This window comes from Macrotis lagotis, chromosome 1 (assembly GCF_037893015.1).
Source record: "Macrotis lagotis isolate mMagLag1 chromosome 1, bilby.v1.9.chrom.fasta, whole genome shotgun sequence".
Lineage (NCBI taxonomy): Eukaryota > Metazoa > Chordata > Mammalia > Peramelemorphia > Peramelidae > Macrotis > Macrotis lagotis.
The window spans coordinates 262,345,344-262,365,450 of NC_133658.1; the positions used below are offsets into that span (position 1 = coordinate 262,345,344).

Sequence of the window (20,107 nt, forward strand, 5' to 3'; positions counted from 1 at the left end):
TATCAGCCATTGGACCCAGATGGATCTGGAGGAGCAACTGAGGTTGGTGATTTTGCACAGTCCTCCTGCCTCACTTAAACCAATTCATTTGCAAGTCATGCCATTAATGCCTTTTGGATGTCATGGTCCTCTTCAAGAAGGAAGGACAAATAACAACTAAGTATAAATCATGAATTTTCCCTCTTAGCAGTTGCATTATTAATATCTATACTATATATTTCCATTGGATTGGATTTCATTACTATATTTTGCATTAATTTCATTTCAAATAATATTTATTTGAATATATGTATGTATACAATCACTCTACAGTATTCATTATTTGTCCTACTTGGGACCTATCTATAGTCATGCAAGCATTAAGGATCAGAGACAGGATTTAGATCCAAGTCTCCTGACTTTGATTCCCACATTCCTTTTAATATACCCTTAAGTAGGGGCTTAGTCATTTTGTCCTTAAAATGCTCATTTCAAAATATTTCATGTCCTTTAAATCAACTGATTCATGAAGTAGGTAGGGCAAACATTGCTGTCCCCATTTTATAGATCAGAAAATTGAGTCTGGTGGCGATAAAGAGACTTACCCTAGAACACAAAAAGGTCTTGATTAAAACCAATTCTTATGATTCCAAGCCCAAAATAACATGTTACTATCTGTCTATCTATCTATCTATCTATCTATCTATCTATCTATCTATCTATCTATCTAGATTGAATGACTTCTTGCTGAGAACTGCTCCTAAGGATTGAGAATGTCTTCATAGCTCTCTAGTTTCCAAAGTATTCAGTTCATTCTTCTCAGTCTCTGACATTGACTGCTGATCCTGGTCTCTCATATTTAAATATGGTTTAGTTGGGGAGGACTGACTTGCTAGAAGGGAGCCAGCCCATTTCAGCTATGGGGTGCAGTATAGAGCCTGTCTTTCATAGCTCTGGGGGTAGGAGTGGGGTGAGGGTAGAACTGAATGGGGAAGAGAAAGAAATTAAAAGGAGAAACAAAGATGGGGGTTAAGGCAGAAACAAAGAGGAAAACAGAGGCAAAATGGAGGCAATATGGGAAGGGGCAAAGAGTATATGTCTAAGGAAGCTAAGGAGGTAGGTCACTGTTTACTCCTCTTCTTTCTGAGATAACCCTTCATTGCTTCCAGAAATGCCACCCTACTTGGGGCTCATCCAAGATAAGGTTTTTCCTCTGGAAGATTCCTTAGCATAGCTTCATGGCACAAGGAAAAGGAAGAGAGAGAGAAGGGGGAAAGTCATTCCCCCTTCTCTCTTTTTTTCCCCTCACTCTCTTTGCATCTACCATCTGGCTATCAATTCCAGCCAAAAAACATTAGTCACTCTCTCTGCTGTCATCTTTCATCTCTCATAGTGGCTCACTCTATACACAATTTAGGGTTTGAGCAAGGAAATTCTAAACTTCCCCTTTGAAAAGGATAATAATAACCAATGCAATTGAAATGGACTCCATTACATTACCTCCCTTCCCCACTTTTCCATTATCATCCTACAACCCCATTAAAGAAAGCCATATACCTTCCTATGGACAGCTGAACAAGATGGGAGCGTTCAAAGAACCTGGTTAGACAACTTCCAATCTCCATTTGAAGTGGCAATTCTAAGAGCTAAGCACTTCAGGGATATCTTTGAACAACATATAGCACTCTTCGAAGAGATTCAAGACTCCTTTAAGTCAAATATCATCTGTCAATGTCAGGGGATCAGATGAGTTAGACAGTCTCACATCTTGTGCCTTTGGTGCCCCTTCACAGGGTGGAGATACTGAGCCAGGTGTTTATACAAGATTTAGGAAAAGTGTGAAGTATAATAAAACCTAGAGTTCCTTTCAGGGACAGTTCTCTTCATTTCCCACACAATTACATTCCTCTGGACTCTGCTATCATGCCTCCATGTCTGGACACCTCTACCCACCCCTTTTTAACTTCCTTTTGTGTGTTGTCTTTCTATATTAGATTGTAAGCTCAAGAACTGTTTCTCTTATTTCTTATTTTCTTCCTCTCTTTTCCTTCCTTCCCTTCCCTGTCTTTCCCCTTCCTTTTCTCCCCATTCCTCTCTTCTTCCCTTCTCCCTTCCTTCTTCTCTTCCTTCCTTGCTTTGATTTCTTTCTTTCTCCATCTTTCCTCTTTCCCTTCCTCCTCCTTCCTTCTTCCTCCCTGCTTTTTTCTTCCTTCTTTCCTCTCTTCCCTCCCTCCCTTCCTTTTTCCCTTCCTTCTCCTCTTCCTTCCTTTGATTTCTTTCTTTCTCCCTTTTCCTTTCCTCCCTCCTTCCTTCCTGTTTTTTTCTTCCTTCCTTCCTTCCTTCCTTCCTTCCTTCCTTCCTTCCTTCCTTCCTTCCTTCCTTCCTTCTTCTTAATACTTAACAAAACACCTCCAACATATTAAATGCTTAACATTTTAATCGACTGTCTGACTGAATAAACAATGGCTGATTCTCTAACTGTTTAGTGGCAACACAGGCACCTCTGAGCATACCTCAACTGATGGAGGCAACATGGTTCAGAGAAAAACTGCAGGATTAACAATTAGAAAATTTGTGTATGAATCCCAGTTCTGGGTTACCTCTGAGCTATGTGCCCTTGGACAAATCATCAAACTTCTTTAGTTCTCAGTTCCATTATCTTCAAAATGAGAAGAATGAGGTGGATCATTTCTAAAGTCCCCACTCCAAATGATCCTATGAATCAGAGAGTTAGAAGAAATATTAAGAGCCTTTGAGGTCTTCATATTGGAGCTAGGATGGACCTTAGACATTCCCTAACTCTGTTCTCCTCATTTCAAAGTTGAGAGAAGTTCCCCAAGTCATATATTTATTAAGTTATAATATAAGCACTCAAACTATGTTTATAATCAGTCAAGAAACAAGTTGGGAGGCCACATAGTCTAGTGAAAAACATAGCAGATCAGATCTCAAAATCTTAATTCTTCCACCTAAGTGACTATACAAATCTCTTCCTTGTTTTTTTCTTAAATCTACAAAATTAAGGGATTGGATTTGTTGGTCTTAAAAGTTTCTTCCAGCTCTAAATCCTGTGATATTGGAAGTACTGAAATTTGAAGTCATTCAAAGCATTGTGGTCATACAAAGCTAGTTAGTATGTGCAGGCAAGTCCTAGTGAGTCTTTCTTCACAATATTCCTCCCATTCCTCTCCCCATCTCTACTCCCACCCCTGCTCCCTGAAAACAGGCCCATATTACCATCCACTTGGACAATGGGAGTAGGATATATCTCCTGCCTCCACTCTCTTCCTTCTATCCATCCTTCATTTTGCTAACAGAATACTTTATTTTATAAACCCTGATCTGGTCAATCTTTTTCCTGCTATCTATCTGCTTAACTAAATTTCAGACTTCTTACTTCTAGGCCCTCAACCTTAATTCTAGTCTTCTCTCACAATATTTTCCTCTATATACTCTCTGCTCCAAATCAATTGAACTACTCTCTATCCCCACAAAATCATCTATACTCTCCCATTTTTTGCCCATGCTTCAGATGTTTACTATGTTTGGAATATTCTCCCTTCCCTACTTCACTTATCCTTTGAGGACCAATTCAAATGCTACTTCCTCTACCTCCTCCAGGAAACTTTTCTTAAGTTTTCCTATTCAACAGGTTTTTTTTTAGGTTTTTGCAAGGCAAATGGGGTTAAGTGGCTTGCCCAAGGCCACACAGCTAGGTAATTATTAAGTATCTGAGACCGGATTTGAACCCAGGTACTCCTGACTCCAAGGCCGGTGCTTTATCCACTACGCCACCTAGCCGCCCCTCAACAGGTTTTATTCTTAGTTTCATTTAATACTTTCTTTCTCAAAAGTAATTATTAATTGCAAGATATAATATAGAATATTATCATGTACTATATTACCTGTGCTGATTTCTGATCTCTCTATTAGACTGCAAGTTTCTTGAGGGCAAGAATGGTTTCTTTTTTCAACTTATTATTTCCCTTCAGTTCTTTGCATTCAGTAGGTGCTTAATAGTTGCTGAATGGGTACAAGATCTGAGGAGACATCTCTACCTGTATTATAATAACAGATGCCGTCCAATGTCCCTTTTTGAGTACAGAATATAAGAACCAATCAGCATGATCAAGATGATTCTGGAAACTTTGGGGGTTATTTTCAATTGGATCATAAGCACTAAAGAGGACCCTGGTTCCTACCCATCATTTATCCTGAATCATACATCTTTGAATCTACTAAAAAAAATGTCTAGAGATAATGAATAAAAATACTGCTGACAAGCCTCCAGTGGAAAGTTTAAGGAGAGGTTAGAAAACTCTATATCCCTATACAATGATTGGAATATAGTAAGCACTTAATATATGTTTATTGTTTATCGACTGCTGTGGGGGAAATACACCATATAGACTAATATGAACCTGTAGTATCTCTGGACCTCCCACATTCAGCTCACCTTTAGTAACCTATGTAGTGAATGAAATATGGAATGAACAAAGAACATATGTGTGAGTGTATGAAACATTCAAGTCCCCCCAAATTGTCTTCCCTTGACTTCCCTTAGAGATCCATTAGCCCATTTTCCATGAATTCATTTGTCACAGATAAAGGGAGTGGGCAGGTTCAACTCAAACTTTACCTCCCTTTAGGAAGTGATCCTTAACCTAGTCAGCCCACAGTGATCCTCCTTTTCTCCAAATTCCCATCATACCTCTAGTCAAGACTATAGTTGAGCACCAAAATAGCCTCTAACAACAGCTTCATATGTCTTGGTCTTAATTAGCCAGCAAGGCAAGGACAGTGTGAGCCACTGAAGGGCAGAGCACCAGACTTGAGGCAGGTGATTGGGTTCTAAGGTAAGTCTCAATTTCACATTACTTTCTGGGTGACCTTGGGTAATCACTTCCCATCTCTGAGCCTTGGTTTCTTCATCTGCAGAAGGATGAGGAAACCAAGACCTAGAAAAGATAAGTTATATACCCAAGGACACCCAGAAAGTGACTGGCAAAATTGAAACCCCTGTAGAAGTATGGGGAAGCCAATGGGTTTTTAAATGCATAAAATAAAATATATCAAATGACAAAAGTAAATCAATTATATTGAAATACAATTATCAAGACATTTTTACACTCAAGTTCACCCAAGTTAAGAATCTCTGGACTAGATGAACTATAAGTTCACATTTTACAAAATTTTTACTTTTGAGTGAAAGACAAAACTTTGTCTGGATCTCTCACAGAGCTGAGCCCAAGGCTAGATTCCCAAGACATATCTTCTTTGGCCCAGACGTGATTTTGAGGATGTTAATTGAAATGAAATTTGGCCTTGAATGCCCATGTATACAGCCTGGTTCTGTGTACACCCTCCCTCTTTCACGTCTCTCTCATGCATCAATTTGGCCTGGGTCACAGGTCTGTCAGCCAAGTGGTCTTTTTCTCTGTTGGTTACTATGAAACACGACAAGTCCAACCCTCAGGTGTCAACAGTCCAGACAACCAACCAATCAACCTGTCACATCAGACAAAGTCCTCCGGCCAAAGGAGGGAAGTCATTGGAGAGAAAGGAAATAATTTTTAAAAATCTCTCACCATATTCTCAACAGAAAAAATCCCTTAAACCAGTCAAGGCTGCTGCAGTGTCCCTGATAGTGGGAAGTGAACTATACAGCAATGAGACTTGAAAAAAAAAAAACCAATTACAGACCCTGAATCACCTGAAAACAGTGCAACAGTTTTCTAAGGGCCAACCCTGGGAACACAGAAGGAGTCCATTGTGGTCAGTCATTCAGTCCTGTGCTCAGTGAAGGCAAAAAGAATTCCTCAGTGTCAAACCTGAATTCAAGTCTCAACTCTCTCCTTATCTAACCATGTGGTTTTGGGCAACTCGGTCTCCTTCTCTGGGCCTCAGTTTCCTTTTCTGTAGAAGCAATAGATTAGAAGAGTTCATAGGATTCTCTATTTAGAGTTTGAAGGGACTTCAGAGATCATTTAGTCCAATTTCCTCATTTTACAGATAAAGAAACTGGGATTGACTTAAATGACCTGTCTTTTTTTTAGATTTTTGCAAGGCAATGGGGTTAAGTGGCTTGCTCAAGGCCACACAGCTAGGTAATTATTAAGTGTCTGAGACCGGATTTGAACCCAGGTACTCCTGACTCCAGGGCCGGTGCTTTATCCACTTTGCCACCTAGCCGCCCCATTAAATGACCTGTCTTAGGTCATACAGGTAGGTAATAAGCTGGGATTTGAACACCCAGGTCTTCTTCCTCTAGTTCTAGCTCTAATCAGGTAAAGACAACTTTAAATGCATCTAAGCATCTACCTATAAGTCATTTCTTGGGGAAAAGGGAGAAAGATATAAAATTCTAGGAGAGGTAATTTTCAATGAAAGATCAATCAGGAATGAAAAACCTTAACATCACAGGTCTAGAACTAGATGGGATCCTCATTGGTCTGCCTAGTTCAACTTTTATTTTACAGATGAGGAAACTGAAGCCCTGAGTGGTTCAATGATTTAATAGATACCACACAAAGAATAAGTGGCTGAGCCATGTCCTTGACTCTAAATTTAGTATTCCTCCCATTGAACCATGCTGTCTGAGTCAACAAAATCTCTAGTCATAATGATGACCAAAGGGAAAATATAATTTATCTATAACTTCAGGTGAAAATGCTTAATCTAGTACCAATGTCTAGCAGAGAAACATTTACTGATTCTACAACCATTTATAAAGCACCTACTGTATGCTGTACTGGGTTTTGACCTCCTTACCATTCCTTGGCTCTCTTTCTAGGCTTTGGGCATTTTCATAGTCTTGTCTGTCCTCCAACCCTTGAGTACCATTCCTCTCCATCTTCACTTCTTTGCTTTTCTGGCTTCCCTCAAGTCCCAGTCATTTCTATAGCTAGTCTTTCCAGATCTCTCTTAATTCTAGTGCCTTCCCTCAGTTAAGAGGTCATTGTTCCTGAAGAAAATGGCAAAAATTGACTGGAAATCATAAGATCTATTAGCCTCCAAATCTGTTTTTGAAGAATCTTGCAAAGAAGAGCTGCTATGGGTCGAGATTGTTTATCCTGACAAGGAGTGGCTGGGTAATTTTGAGTGAATCCTTTCACCTCTCTGGATCTGTTTCTAAAATAAGGCTGCACTGAAAGTCTGGAGAATCTACTACTCCAGGTCCCTCTACTACTGAGACCTTAAGGATGTTTCAGGATAAAAAGAACATTGGCTCTGCAGTCCTGAGTTTGAATTCTAGCTCAACGGTTGGGGTTTTAGTTTATCCAACTATAAAAGTAGGAGTTAGAGTACTTAACATCTAAATATTCTTCATTGTCTGTCTTAGAATGTGAGTCAGGAGACCTGGGTTCAAGTCTCAGCTCTACATGTATCTAAATGTGGTTCTGAGCAAGTCAATCTCTCTCCCTGGGTCTCAGTTTCCTCTTATGAGGAAACTCATAAGATTAGATGACTTTCCTAGTTTCTTTTGGGTAGGTATGGTTTGTTTTGTTTCTTTTCAAGATCCTTTTCAGTATACTATGAAATCTATGAGATATTCAGAGTGGACAGACAGGTGGAGTTGGAATCAAAAGACCTGAGTTCAAGTCTCAGTTCTTGTACAAGTTACTTAACCTTATTGTGGGATGTTAGACTAGATAGATAAAGATCACTTTCAGGTCTATATTTGTTGAGCTTATGATTCCCCAAGAGGTGAGGTGAGCAACCAGAAGCAAGTCCTAGAGTCAGGAAGATTCATTTTCCTGAGTTCAAATCCAGTCTCAGACCCCTATTAGCTGGGTGATCCTGGTGAAACCACTTCACCCTATTTTCCTCAGTTTCCTCACCTGTAAAATGAGTTAGAGAAGGAAATGACAAACTATTCCTGTACCTTTGTCAAGAAAATCCCAAATGGGGGTATGAATGATTCAAAAACAACAAAGCGTAACCTATTTAGCTCTTCCTCAGTCTAATTCACATTCTTCTATATTTAGATAAAAAAGAAAGAACACAAGATTCCCTCTTCTGACTGCAAGCTGAAAAATGATGATATGAATGTTCTGTGCCTTCCCTCCTCTCAAATCCTGGGACTGACCTCCTAACCTGTATATTAGTGCTAATAAGGCATGTACAGTGTATGTCTTATTCTCCCTCACTGTAAGGTTCCCTAAGAACAGGGACTGGGTTTTATTCATCTTTATAGTGCAACCCAGCACCTGGCCAGTGTTCTGCTCACAATAGACACTTAATAAATGTTCATTCAATTGAAAGGAATTAAGCAAATACATCACTTCTTGAGGGAGCTCTCCAAGGACTCTGTACAATCCACAACCAGGAAGGTGAAAAACATCTGCTTTTCCTGCCCAGATAATAGGGCAAAGGCTTTGTTTGGCCACAAAGACTTTTTCCGTTTCTATTTTTAACACAGTCCAGTCTAGCCTCCAACAACTCTCCATAAACAAAGCGTCTGTATTCAGAGCCTTTTCCCACCAGCAGAAACTAACTCATGAGAGAAGAAAACATGTTCAACTGAGGAGCTATAAATATTTTTTGCTAAATGCTGTTTTGGAGTTTACTTTCTGCATGAACAAGCCCTGCTGAAAAGAAAGCACTAACCAAATTTGTTTCGAATTATGAAAATAGATGTTGTTGCTGCCCACATCTGCTTTGCCTGACAAATGATCAGCTTTTTGCCTCCTAAATAAGGCAGCACTGAAAAGTAAACTTCTTCAAATTCCAGCTTCTCCAGCTCCTCAGGAAAAAAAAGAAAAGAAAAGATAGAGAAAAAAAAAGGGGGGGGGGAAGACCCAAGGCAGCCAAGATCTGAAGCTTCCTAAGACTGCTTTTCAGTCTCATCTCTCAGCTGCCTGACTCTAGAAGCGTTTGTGTGAAGCTCCTTAAGTAGAATTTGGAAAGCTCAGATCCCCCTATGTGAGTGAAGACTGTTCACATTACAGGGGAACCAAAAAAAAGTCTCCTGCCTCTATTAAGAAATAAAAAAATAATAATAATAACAGGGGACATCTGATCAATTACAGGCAGTGCAAAAATTTCTGCTAAAGATGATGTCTTGATGTGCTGAAAATATCCATTTTCTGAGAAAAAGGGCAAAGAAGTTACAGATATCACCTCTGTGCACACTGGTCTGGAGACTGTATTAATGTAATTATTTTCCTTTAATTACTTCAGTTCAGAGCCAATTACCAGGCAGACATATCTGCCAGCTTGAAAATCCAATGTTTAATAGTCCATCAAGGATTTCTCTTAAAGAATATCACAGCAATGTATTATACAGATGAGATATTTCTAGGGAATCACATTTGAAAACTTTGCAAAGTTTCTGTCCTCTGAACATTTTTTGTTGTTGTTTTTAATCAACCTTCTGTGGACTGTTATTCATTTTGTTAAGATACATTAATACTTTTTTACCCATCAAAAAAACTGTACTAAAGACAAGAGTCGGTCCTGTTTATTCCATATCCTATACTATTTGGTACCTCCCCTTATAAAACATGTTTCACAGTTATTTAGAAGAAAAAAATTAATTAAAATCAATTAACCTTAAATATTACAAAATAAATTATCCTAGCCCCTCCCTACTTCATACACTCACTACAAATTCAGAGAATTACAACTTCTCAGAAGACCTAGGTTCAAAGATCATCTCTGCTAATTCTGAATGAGTTCTTCATTACCTCCCTGAACTTCAGTCTCCTCATCTGAAAAAAAAAAAACTGGGCTAATCACATGCCTAACTACCAAGACTGCTTTAAAGTAAAGCATGTTGTAAGCTCTAAGTGCTAGAAAAAGGAAAGGTAGTATTATCTTCTTGACATAAAAAAATGAAAACAGGTCTGTAAACCTGGAGGCAATCTTAACAACCCTTCCAAACATCCCCAAATTGCTTTCAATCCCAGTAACCCATACTGTCCAAAGAGCTTTTAAAACACTGGCAATAAAATATATTTCCATTACAATTGGGAGTAGCAGTTTAACAGGTCAACTCTGGCTTGTGGATTGGGGGGTGAGAGGAATCTGCACAGGAAACCTGGAGCTTTCTGCTATATCCATTTCCTTTTCTATATTCCTGCAGTAGTGGAAATTTCAAATTACTTAGGGAAAAAAAAGGAAAGTAGATTTATATTTAGTCTTGTCTTCCCTGGCACAATAAGATATGGGAAGCATTTTAGAAACCCCAAGAGACATCTGCTGTGTGCCCCCTGCTTCCCCCTTTCTCCCCCTCCCCAATCGAGGGTGCTTTCCTCCCCCCCCACCTCTCCCCAGGTCTCCCCCCCCCCCCAGTATGTAAAACCAGAAGGCAGATTGATGACTGTGCTGGGGTGGAAAATTTATGGCTTTTCAGTAAGGTCAACAGCAGTGACAATAGTTTTAAAGGGTAGGGGGGTGGCTTTAAGGGGTAGAGACGGAGGGGGGCAGTAGGGGGAGGGTCAGTCGAGGTCCCTTTCTAGATTTAGATCCTAGCCTCCCTAGAAGAGAGTTCTTCACTTCTCACTGGCTTTAAAGAAACCTTAGAACCACGGCTTATTTGTAAACTCATTTTCCTAAGTTCAGGGTGGTTTTCGGGGCTGGATCCCCCCGCCCCCCGCCTCCCCCTCCCCAGTCACACTGCAGCAGAGTTTACCGAACCCTGGAAGGCTGAGCCTGCGGCAGAGGGTCATTTTTAAGGCTTTGAGAGTGGGGCAGGGGAATATTTGACTTCACAGTTCACCTCCCAAGGGGGGGGTTGGAAAGGGGGCCTGTGGGGGGGGGGCGGAGGGGGCCTGGGGAGATTATCCACAAACACAGCTTGTCCCCTTTTCACTCTGTTTAACAATCACCCAGTAGCTATGGCAACGGGGTTAATTAATGCATCTAATTCGCATAACTAAAAACCCCCGGACCCATTCAAATCAGGGTGATATTTTCATTCCTAAACCCAACCTAAGGTGCCCTATTAGTATAGTCTTATAACAATATGAATTGGAGTGGGGGGGGGGGAGAGACTCAAGCCCCCCTCCATCCCCCAACAAAAAAAGAAGAAACCCCCAATGAGGAACTTTGTATGTATGTATGTGTGCGTGTGTGTGTGTGTGAGAGAGAGAGAGAGACATAAAATCATCATCCAGACAAATGTGTTACAAACACAAAGACAACAATAACAAACAAGCTACACACCTTTATTTTTCTTTCTTTCTTTTTTTTTTTTTAACTAACAGGGGACAGTCGGAGGGCACAGGCAAGACCGGTGGAGGGGGTGGAGGGAGGCTGGGCGACTGAAACCATTCCATTTACTCTCCTATAACCAGAGGGAAAAGTCATTTCACCACAAACATGCATCTGCAGGATGTCTAGACAGTCGTAAAAGGAGCAAAGAACTTCGAGCCTCAATAAGCTCCTGTCTCCCCTTTCCCCCACATAAGCAGCTTAAAACACCGCACCAGCTTGCTCTCCAAGAACTAGGGGGATGGTCCATCCAGAGAGCAGAAGACGGTTCAGGAGAGAATGCCCCCCCCCCCGCTTTTTTTTTTTTACAAAGCTGGTAAATGAATTCAACCTTGTCAAATCTCTCCCTTCTACATACCAAATATTCCGCCAGCGTCCTGTCTAGACAGAGATAACAAAGGACTTTTACAGCGCCCAGAGACGCACTGACAAAGTGCCCATTTAAAGATGCAGTATTGCTTTCTCAGTCTAAAACGATTTGTCAGATGGAGTTAAATGAAAATGATAAGTTATCGGTCTGGTTCTTGATTCACGAGGAAAAGGGAGGTGTGGGGGAGGGAAACAGGGGAGGTCCATCGGAGAGAAATATAAAATAGGTAATCATCCTGATTGGCCTTCGTTTCTGCTTGCTCTTTAAAAAAAGGGGGGGAAGGGGGGGAAGATCGCTGTCCAGCTAGAGACTCGCTCAGAAGCTTATCTCACCTCTTCCTAGCACCTGCTTATAAGGACCCTTCGGGTCTCAGGACCTTGGCTCGGGGGTCCCAGGATGGCCGTGTTTGCTGCTGCTGTTGTTGTGGTTACTGTGATTTGGAGAGCCCGAGTGGAAGGGCCAAGACCCAAAAAGGAGGAAGGGGGCTTCCCACCACATTCCCAAGCGTCCCTGGAGAACAAAGATAAATGAAAGGGAGCGTCCCCTCTCACTTTTCCCCTCCGGTTATCCAGGCTTGACCTGGACATGAGCTATCTTGCTCCTTCAGGGAAATGAAAGTTGAAATCTCTCAGGCAGCGTCTAGCCCAGACTGGATCACAAAGGGTGTTTCTCTGAGACATTCGCAGGGTGGCTTCCAAGCACTAACTAACACCAGAAACAGATTTCCCCCTTTACAGCCTCATCAGGTGCTTTAAAGGAGCTGAAATATTTATAAAATGGATGTGAGCGATAGGATCTTGCTTCCCCGAACTTGAGGACCTGATGCAAATGAAGGAAATTTAGGTCACCTAAATGAAAGGGCTGTGGATTCATTCTCCTCTTCCCCATTTTAAACTATAGAAACTCCAGGCATCAGCTGAAGACATACAGAGAGCACTTTTGTGAAAAGTGTAGTTCAAAATGGAAGTAGAAGATGCAAGTTCTGTTTCTGCAGCTCTCACTACTACTTATTTGCTTCTCTCTCTTTCCCCCCATTAGTTTCCCTCATATATAAATCGAAGGAAGTTGAATTAGATTATTTTTTTTAACATTTTTGCAAGGCAAAAGGGGTTAAGTGGCTTGCCCAAGGCCACACGGCTAGGTAATTATTAAACGTCTGAGACCGGATTTGAACCCAGGTACTCCTAACTGCAGGGCTGGTGCTTTAGCCACTGCACCACCTAGCCGCTCCCGATTTAGATAATTTCTAAGACCTTCTCCTTCCAGATCTGTTTTCACTATGGCTCTAGGAAAGCATTTATATTTATTGGAGTGTCAGTCCCTTGAAGGCAAGTACTGAGTTTTTTTCACCTTTGTATCCCCAAAGCAAGTAGTAAGTTCTCAAAAAAAAAAGAGTTAATGTTTGTTGAGATGACCTAAATATCAGCTATCCAAACATGCATCACAGATACAAACAATTCAGTTGGTGTCTCCAATTGCTCTTTTACTAGTGGCAAAAAAAGGACACTTGATCTATAATTCCTAGAACTGTCTACACCAGCCTACCTTTTTATTTTGTTTCTCTCCTTGTTTTTTTCATGATTATTTTAATAATGCTGCTCCCAATTTCACTGATCGTATTGCCATCACCCAGGGGCTACAACTGTTCATTAGACAGACTTTCTGTTTTAATTGCAGTGACATAGATGTATAGGTTATTTGGAAGGAATTACTAAAATCGGCAATTAAAAAAATGGAGAGTTGAATGATTTTCTCCTTTTATGAAGAGTTTAATTTGGGATATATTCTCTGGTTGCAAGAACAGGAGGCCACAGACTTCTCAGTAAAGTTGTAATGAGCCAATACCTGTTTCCTCTGTCAGATCCAATTCAAGGTCTCTGAGTCCTTTTCATAAAACAAGTGAGGAATTCTTTGAAACTCTTATCCCAGGAAAATTTTTATTCATGCTCCTTCAAATAAGATGAGAACTATAATGATAATGGGGATGACTATGACTAGGATGATGATAACTGGCATTCTATATCATCTTTAAACTTTATAAGGTGAACATACATTAAACTACATGTAAACTCCTTGAAAGCAGAGATATCTTATGGCTTTTTGTACTCCACCATACTCTACCAACCCAGCCCTGCAAAGGGAACAAATCAACAATATAGCAAACATTTCTCAAGTAGCCAACAGTGCAGTGGAGGGACATTGGGGAAAATATAGAAAAGGACCACATAATAAAGGAATGAAAACTATCTTAGAAGTCATCTAATCAACTCTGAATAAAGATTGATTTAGATATTCTCAATTGAATAATATCTCAGATTTTATTTGAAGACCAGTAATGGTGAATTCACTACCCATTGAAGCAACCCATTTCATTTTTACCGTCTGGAAAGGTTTTTTTTTTTTATGCTAAAGAGAAATCTTCCTCTTCAGGCTTAGCTCAATTGGTCTCAGGTTTGCCTTCTACCAATATTATATAACAATTCTTAAAATGCTTGTCATCATGTCTTATATCTACCTGAGTCTTCCTTTCTACAGAGTAAACATCATTTCCAATTGATCCTAATATGTTATGATTTCTGAGTCTTCCCGTTTCCCATTCCATTCTTCCTCTAGTCTGTCAAAAGGAGATACCCAGAACTGGTTCACTCATACTCCATGGTAATCTGACAGAAATCACCACAAGAACCATAAAGTTCTGTACCTTGTTATGCCTAAGGTTGTATGGATTAAAAAGTTTTATTCAAAGAGCTTATTGCCTTATAGAGAAGATGTCAGACATGCAAAAAAATAATAAAAAGTAGAATTTGAAAAAGAATAAGCATAATACAAGTCAAGTGTTATGACAGATTGGAAACAGTTTTAGCAGAAGGGATCATACAGTAGGTACATAATAAATATGAACTCCTTTTTGAAAACCAAGGAGAAATGAAAAGGCAGAGAGAAGAAACCCCTAAGTATGAATGAGGGAAGTAACTGTCCCTTTGTAATCTGGGTTAGTCAGACCACATTTGGGTTATTTTGCTGAGTTCTAGGCTTAATTCTTGTCAATAAGAATCATACTGACAAGTTGGCAGAAACTCTAACCATATTTGGTTCTTGCATATATGGAAGAACTGGGTGTGGGGGGATATTTAGGTAGGAAAAGAAACTTAAGGGATATAAAATCACTATCTTCAGATAGCCTGAAGGCAACTATCTTAAGAAAAATAAACCTTGGTCTACTCAACCTCATAAGGTAGAATTAAGACCAAAGGTAGATCCTAATAAGGCATTAGATATTCGCTTCAATTTAAAAACTCACTAATAGTCATAACTGTTCCACAATGGAGGTTTGCTTGATTAGGTGCTTGATTAGGCAGAGGCTGAAAGACCACATATTAGGGATACTTTAAGAGGGTTTTTTTTACATAGAGAGAGATTAAATTAGATGGTTTCTATGGTCCCTTCCAATCCTGGGAAGTTTAAGACTCTAAAACTTGAAATATATTGATCAAGGATATCTTCGGGAAAACCTCCAGGTTAGGGACAGACCCTTCCTTCTATGTCCTACATTGTATGTAGTTTGGTCATAATGGGTTACTGTGGATGGCCATGGTAAGGGGATGCCCTAGCTTGACAGCATCCAGGGTTTCATTTTTAAAAACCTGGGTTTCGTTTTTAAAAAAGACAGCTGTTTGATTCAACATAGAAAGTATCACCATTTCTGTGGGAGTCTGCCAAAGAACTCCAACTCTTTTTGCCAAGACCTTCCCACAAAGGAAACCAGCTGGGTATATGTATGTCCTAGACCAAAAGTGAAGTAGTAACAATCATAGGCTGGGGAATGGGGGTAAGGGGTTCCTTATTTTCTACAACATTAATTTTAGACTTTGGGGCCTAAAGGAGGAAGAGATGACCCATGTCTAAAGATTTTGTAGTGATATAAGAGTGCCAACATCAAAGTGGCTGGAACATGAAGATATTTCGTGTTTTTAAAAAAGGTGGGGGGGGGGAGGGATATTTATGCTAAAATAGAGACATAGAGACCAGAGTTATCATTCTAGGCTGGAAAATTTTAAAGTCCCTCTTTGACACAAGTATGAAACTCTTATACATCTCCAAGAGTTCTGGCATTTATGTTTTAACATTTTTGGTGAGGGTCATCAATATTACTAGTGGATGAAGTGGGTTTACAGTCTTGTAACTCACCAATCATTACCAGCAGGGTCAAAACAACTTTTCTTTAAAGGTTCACTTCTAACTAGAGTTGCACAAGTAATGACCCAGTATAAGAGGTCATATAATCGTTAAGAATATCAGAACTGGAAGAGACTTGGCAATCTTTAAGGTAGAATAAAGGTCTCAGATATTTTAACTAGCTGTTCTTCCTCATCTCTGCTTAATGGCTTTCTCCAAGTCCCAGAGAACCCACCTCTTAAAAGAAATCTTTCCTAGCCCCTCTTAATTTTAGTGTCTTCCCTCTATTGATTATTTCCAGTTTAACTTGTTTTAGCTTATTTGTACATAGTAGTTTACATGTTTTCTTCTCCCTTTAGATTGTGAGCTTCTTGAGGGCAGGGACTGTCCTTTACCTTTCTTTGTAGCTGTGGCCCTTAGCACAGTATCTGAATTCAGCATAAGTATTAATAAATTATTATTAATAATAAAAACAATATTTAAATAAATAGATGATTAACAAATAAATTCATACTAATAAATTAATAAATGCTTATTGGTTGACTGAGAATGTAAGAACTGGAAGGGATCTTAGAGATCCTTTAGTCCAACTTCCTCATTTTGTTCAGGGAGAAAAACATAGCTGGTCACCCTGTGAATAACAGAATCCTGATCTCCCGACTCTGCCCTCCACTAGCAGACAGGATTCCTTAGACTTCCTCCCACAGTCATTCTGGCAAAGGCTAGAGATCTGGTTGCTTGAGCTATGTGTGCAAATACCTGAGGCTGGTATTTCTATTTATAATGCCCTGTTGCTGTTTTACACCTGCCTCTTGCCCTCCTGGGTACCCACTTCAGCCTGGTCTTTTTGAATGGTTCAGAATTAAGTGTGGTGGTGGGTTCGGGTTGTTTTTGTGTTTGTCTGACTGGTTGGATGTTTTATTCCAAAGACTTATAGGTTTTCTTGTCAGAGAGCAATATCAAATTTACTTTCAATTTAGCTTATGAAAGTAAGGACTCTCAAGATCCTGTTAAAAGACCAAACAGCAGTGCCCCTACCAAATGACAGTGTTCTAAAGCTATTGACAGTGGCTGGCACTGGAGCTAAGTGCCTGCGGAAAGAATAAGAGAGGAGATATTCCAGTTGACTCTGCCAGTGTCTTTTGTTCTTATTGCATTCTACAAACTGCTCTTTGTCACAAAAATCTGTAGTTAAAGCTCAGTTGGAGAGTAGGGAATTTATTCCTTTAGCCTTTCCTAGAACATTTCCGCTCAGCTAGGACTCTTTTATTTGCTCCTGTATTGTGAGTCTCTGTGTGGAGGGAGGGAGAATTGTGTCAGGGTAGCCTTCCACACACCAGGCCTCTGCTCAGACCTGGCTGGGTTGGTCTTGTAGCTTGGTCTTGGCTTCTTCTTGGCAGGCGGCTCTAGACTTATTGGCATGGGCTGCCAGGGTTTTATTTAGATGGTGTCAGCTGAGCATCTGTGCATGTAAGAACCGGAGTGGGAGTCAACTTGAGTGTGTTTCAAAGACACAGTACTGTTTGAGAGCTTCCTCAGTCGGCAAGGCTAAATCCAAGCATGTTTAAATAGTGGGGTTACTCACCATGCAAGGAGTGCCCTTCTCCTTTTCCAAAGAAAAGGCACCTCCCCCCTGCCTCAGCCACCCCCTAGGACCCCCCCACCCCGCCTTTCTGGAAAGTCCTTCCTTGATCAAGCAAAAACCCCACAGTCTGGGAACACTTCCCAACCTATGACCCTGGTGAACAAAAGGTAGAAAAAGTGTCTAGACCTTCCGTCTGAACGTGAGAAGACATGCATTGTGTTGCTGAGATGTGAGGGTCGGCTGGCAACAAGGGGAGAGGCCAGGGTGCGTGCTGGGAGGGGCCGCCCAGCAAGCCCAATATTTTGGCAAAGTAAAAAAGGTTTCTGGGTTGGGTCTCAATCTGCTCTGTCCTTGTTCCCTCCCCCCCTTCCCTCCCCTTCCCTCTCTGCTATCTGAGAGGCAGAGGGGGAGGGCAGCTCTCCGGAGGATGACAAAAGCTGTCTGTCACTGGGTAAGTTCATCCTCCAGCTTGGGGCAGGTGCTGCCGGAGCCGCCGACCAGACCAGAGACGCAGGCCAGAACCCAGACACGCAGCCAGGGAAGGGCCTGGGCTAATGCCAGAGTTGGGAAGCCCCATCTCTGTATCTGATGTGAAGATTAACTCTGTAAAGTCTGCTGTCCTGCCTGAAGGATTTGGATGCTCACTGCAAGTTGTGGTTCCCCTGGTACGTATGATAAGAGAGAGGGGACTGGCAGGGAGAAGACATGGAAATAAGATGTAACTGAATTCCAAAGATTTCCCTAACTCTTGTTTTGTTTGACACATTAAAAGAGATTGACTGGAGAACCTAAGACCTTAAATCTGCATCTTATATAGAGCTAGGTGACCTTGGGCAAGTCAGTGGGGCTTCTCTGGGCCAGTTTTCTACTTTATAAAATAAAAGAGTTGGATAAGATGAACTCTAAGAGTTGCATCTAACATTCTATGGCACTGAGTTTTTTTGGGACTTTGCTGGTACCAGTGAGAAAAAGAGAGTCAGAGTAGGGTTAAGGATAAAGTAGGGGGGTTGAGCCCTCCTGTGGCTCAATCATCTTTGCAAAGAAAAAATCCATTGTATTCAAATAGATGGAAATATATCTCCAGCAGATATATACTGAGAATTCCAAGGAATATGGGCAGGAGGTGTGGGTGGTTCTTTGAATCTATGAAACTCTTAATGGGGAAGGGAAAAAAAAAGGTCAAAGACCATGCATTCCCCATTGGTGAATCTGAATCTATATAGGATAGTTCATGTTTCTGCCTCTCTCCCACTTCCTCCTACCTCCCCAAACCCCTACCCACCCAACTTCATCTTTTGAGAAGTGGGTACTGGAGTCTCCACTCATTTCCTCCACCCAATCAAGCCATGGGGCATGACCCCCAAGTCCTTTTGTAAGGAGTTAAGGAAGCTCAGCTTTCTCATCCTGCAGTTGATCTCCAGAGGAGAGAAGGGAAAGGGGTCAGAAATGAAATAACAACCCAGCAGAATCTAGAGGATAAAGTAATCTCAGGAACCAGTTTCTGTAATACATGGGCACAAGCTGCTACAGCAGATAGGGACCCAGGCACAAAGGCCCCAGGGACAGCATCTGATAGGGGGATTTCTGTCTGGCAGGACGCAGCTTTTAAATCTCCCAGAAGTCAAGTCTCTTCTTTTTTTTTGCTGTCAAATACAGACTCTTTCTGTACCCTCCACCCCCATTCTCCAACATTAGACAAAACCTATTTAAATACATTGAGAAATTTGAACAAGGGGGTGCCTTTGCCTGCAAGTGTGAACTCCAAAAAAGAAACCCTTTTAATGACTTGAACATTTTTACTCTACCTCAAGAAAGGGGCAACACAATGTCCTCCCTGAAGCAAGGAGCCAATGAAAGAAAAGAGGGAATTTTCATGAGCCCCTAGATTCATCTAGTTTTACCAACAGGAAAACTGGAAGCCTTATAAACATACCCCTAGGAAGAGGAAGGGAGTGGACCAAGGAGGAAGCTAGGGAGGAGATGAAGTGCATTTTCTAAACCACAGGAGGAAAATAATGATTATAAGTGTTACAAAATGAAAGAACCACATGTGTCTGCCCTCTCAGTGGAACAGCTCATTGTTGACTACATCCCAGATTCTTCCCCAGGTTTGAATTTCACTTTCCAGGCTATTCAGAAGGATCTTTCTCCCTCCTCTGAAAGAAATATCTTTTTTGCTCACATTAAAAACAAGCACTACAGTGTTCACTGAAAATTTTTTTAGGATATATTCCTTAATCCAAAGGAATTTTTGTTCTAATTCAACAATTCTAAGAATTTCTGACTACCCCATAATTTCAAAGCATAATAGTTTCTTAATATTTATCATCTTAGAGATGGAAGAGACAGCTAGGTGAAACAATGGATAGAGCACCAGAAAGATTCATCTCCATGATTTCAAATCCAGCCTCAGGAGCTTGCTAGCTAGGTGACCCTGAGCAAGTCACTTAACCCTGTTTGCCTCAGTCCCTTATCTATAAAACAAGCTGGAGAAGGGAATAGCAAACCATTTTAGTATCTTTGCCAAGAAAACCCAAAATGGGGTCACAAAGAGTTGGACACAAAAAAGACTTGACAACAAGAGATAGAAGGATGTGAAAAAAGGTTCTATTCTGACAACTCATATAGCGTAGGAATCTTATCTAGAGCACACTTGACAAATGCTTATTTTGCCCCTGCTTGAATATTTTTAGGGACAGAAAACTCATTGCTTCACAAGGCAACCCATTCTATTTTTTGATAACTAACTGATTGTCTCATGTGCTGGAATCTCTTCAGTT

The 20,107-nt window shown here is 40.7% G+C and overlaps 1 protein-coding gene across 3 annotated transcripts in view; it reads right to left on the reverse strand.

Moving 5' to 3' along the window:
- Positions 1-20,107, reverse strand: part of PMEPA1 (prostate transmembrane protein, androgen induced 1) — an 85,228-nt gene that overhangs the window by 36,766 nt on the left and 28,355 nt on the right. The window contains exon 1 of one of the 3 annotated variants that reach the window (XM_074210333.1): positions 2,580-10,183. The exons of the other annotated variants lie outside the window; for them this stretch is intronic. The gene's annotated coding sequence lies outside the window, so the exon portion shown is untranslated. Of the gene's footprint in view, positions 1-2,579; positions 10,184-20,107 lie in introns of those variants that run through there. 3 annotated transcript variants of the gene reach the window in all.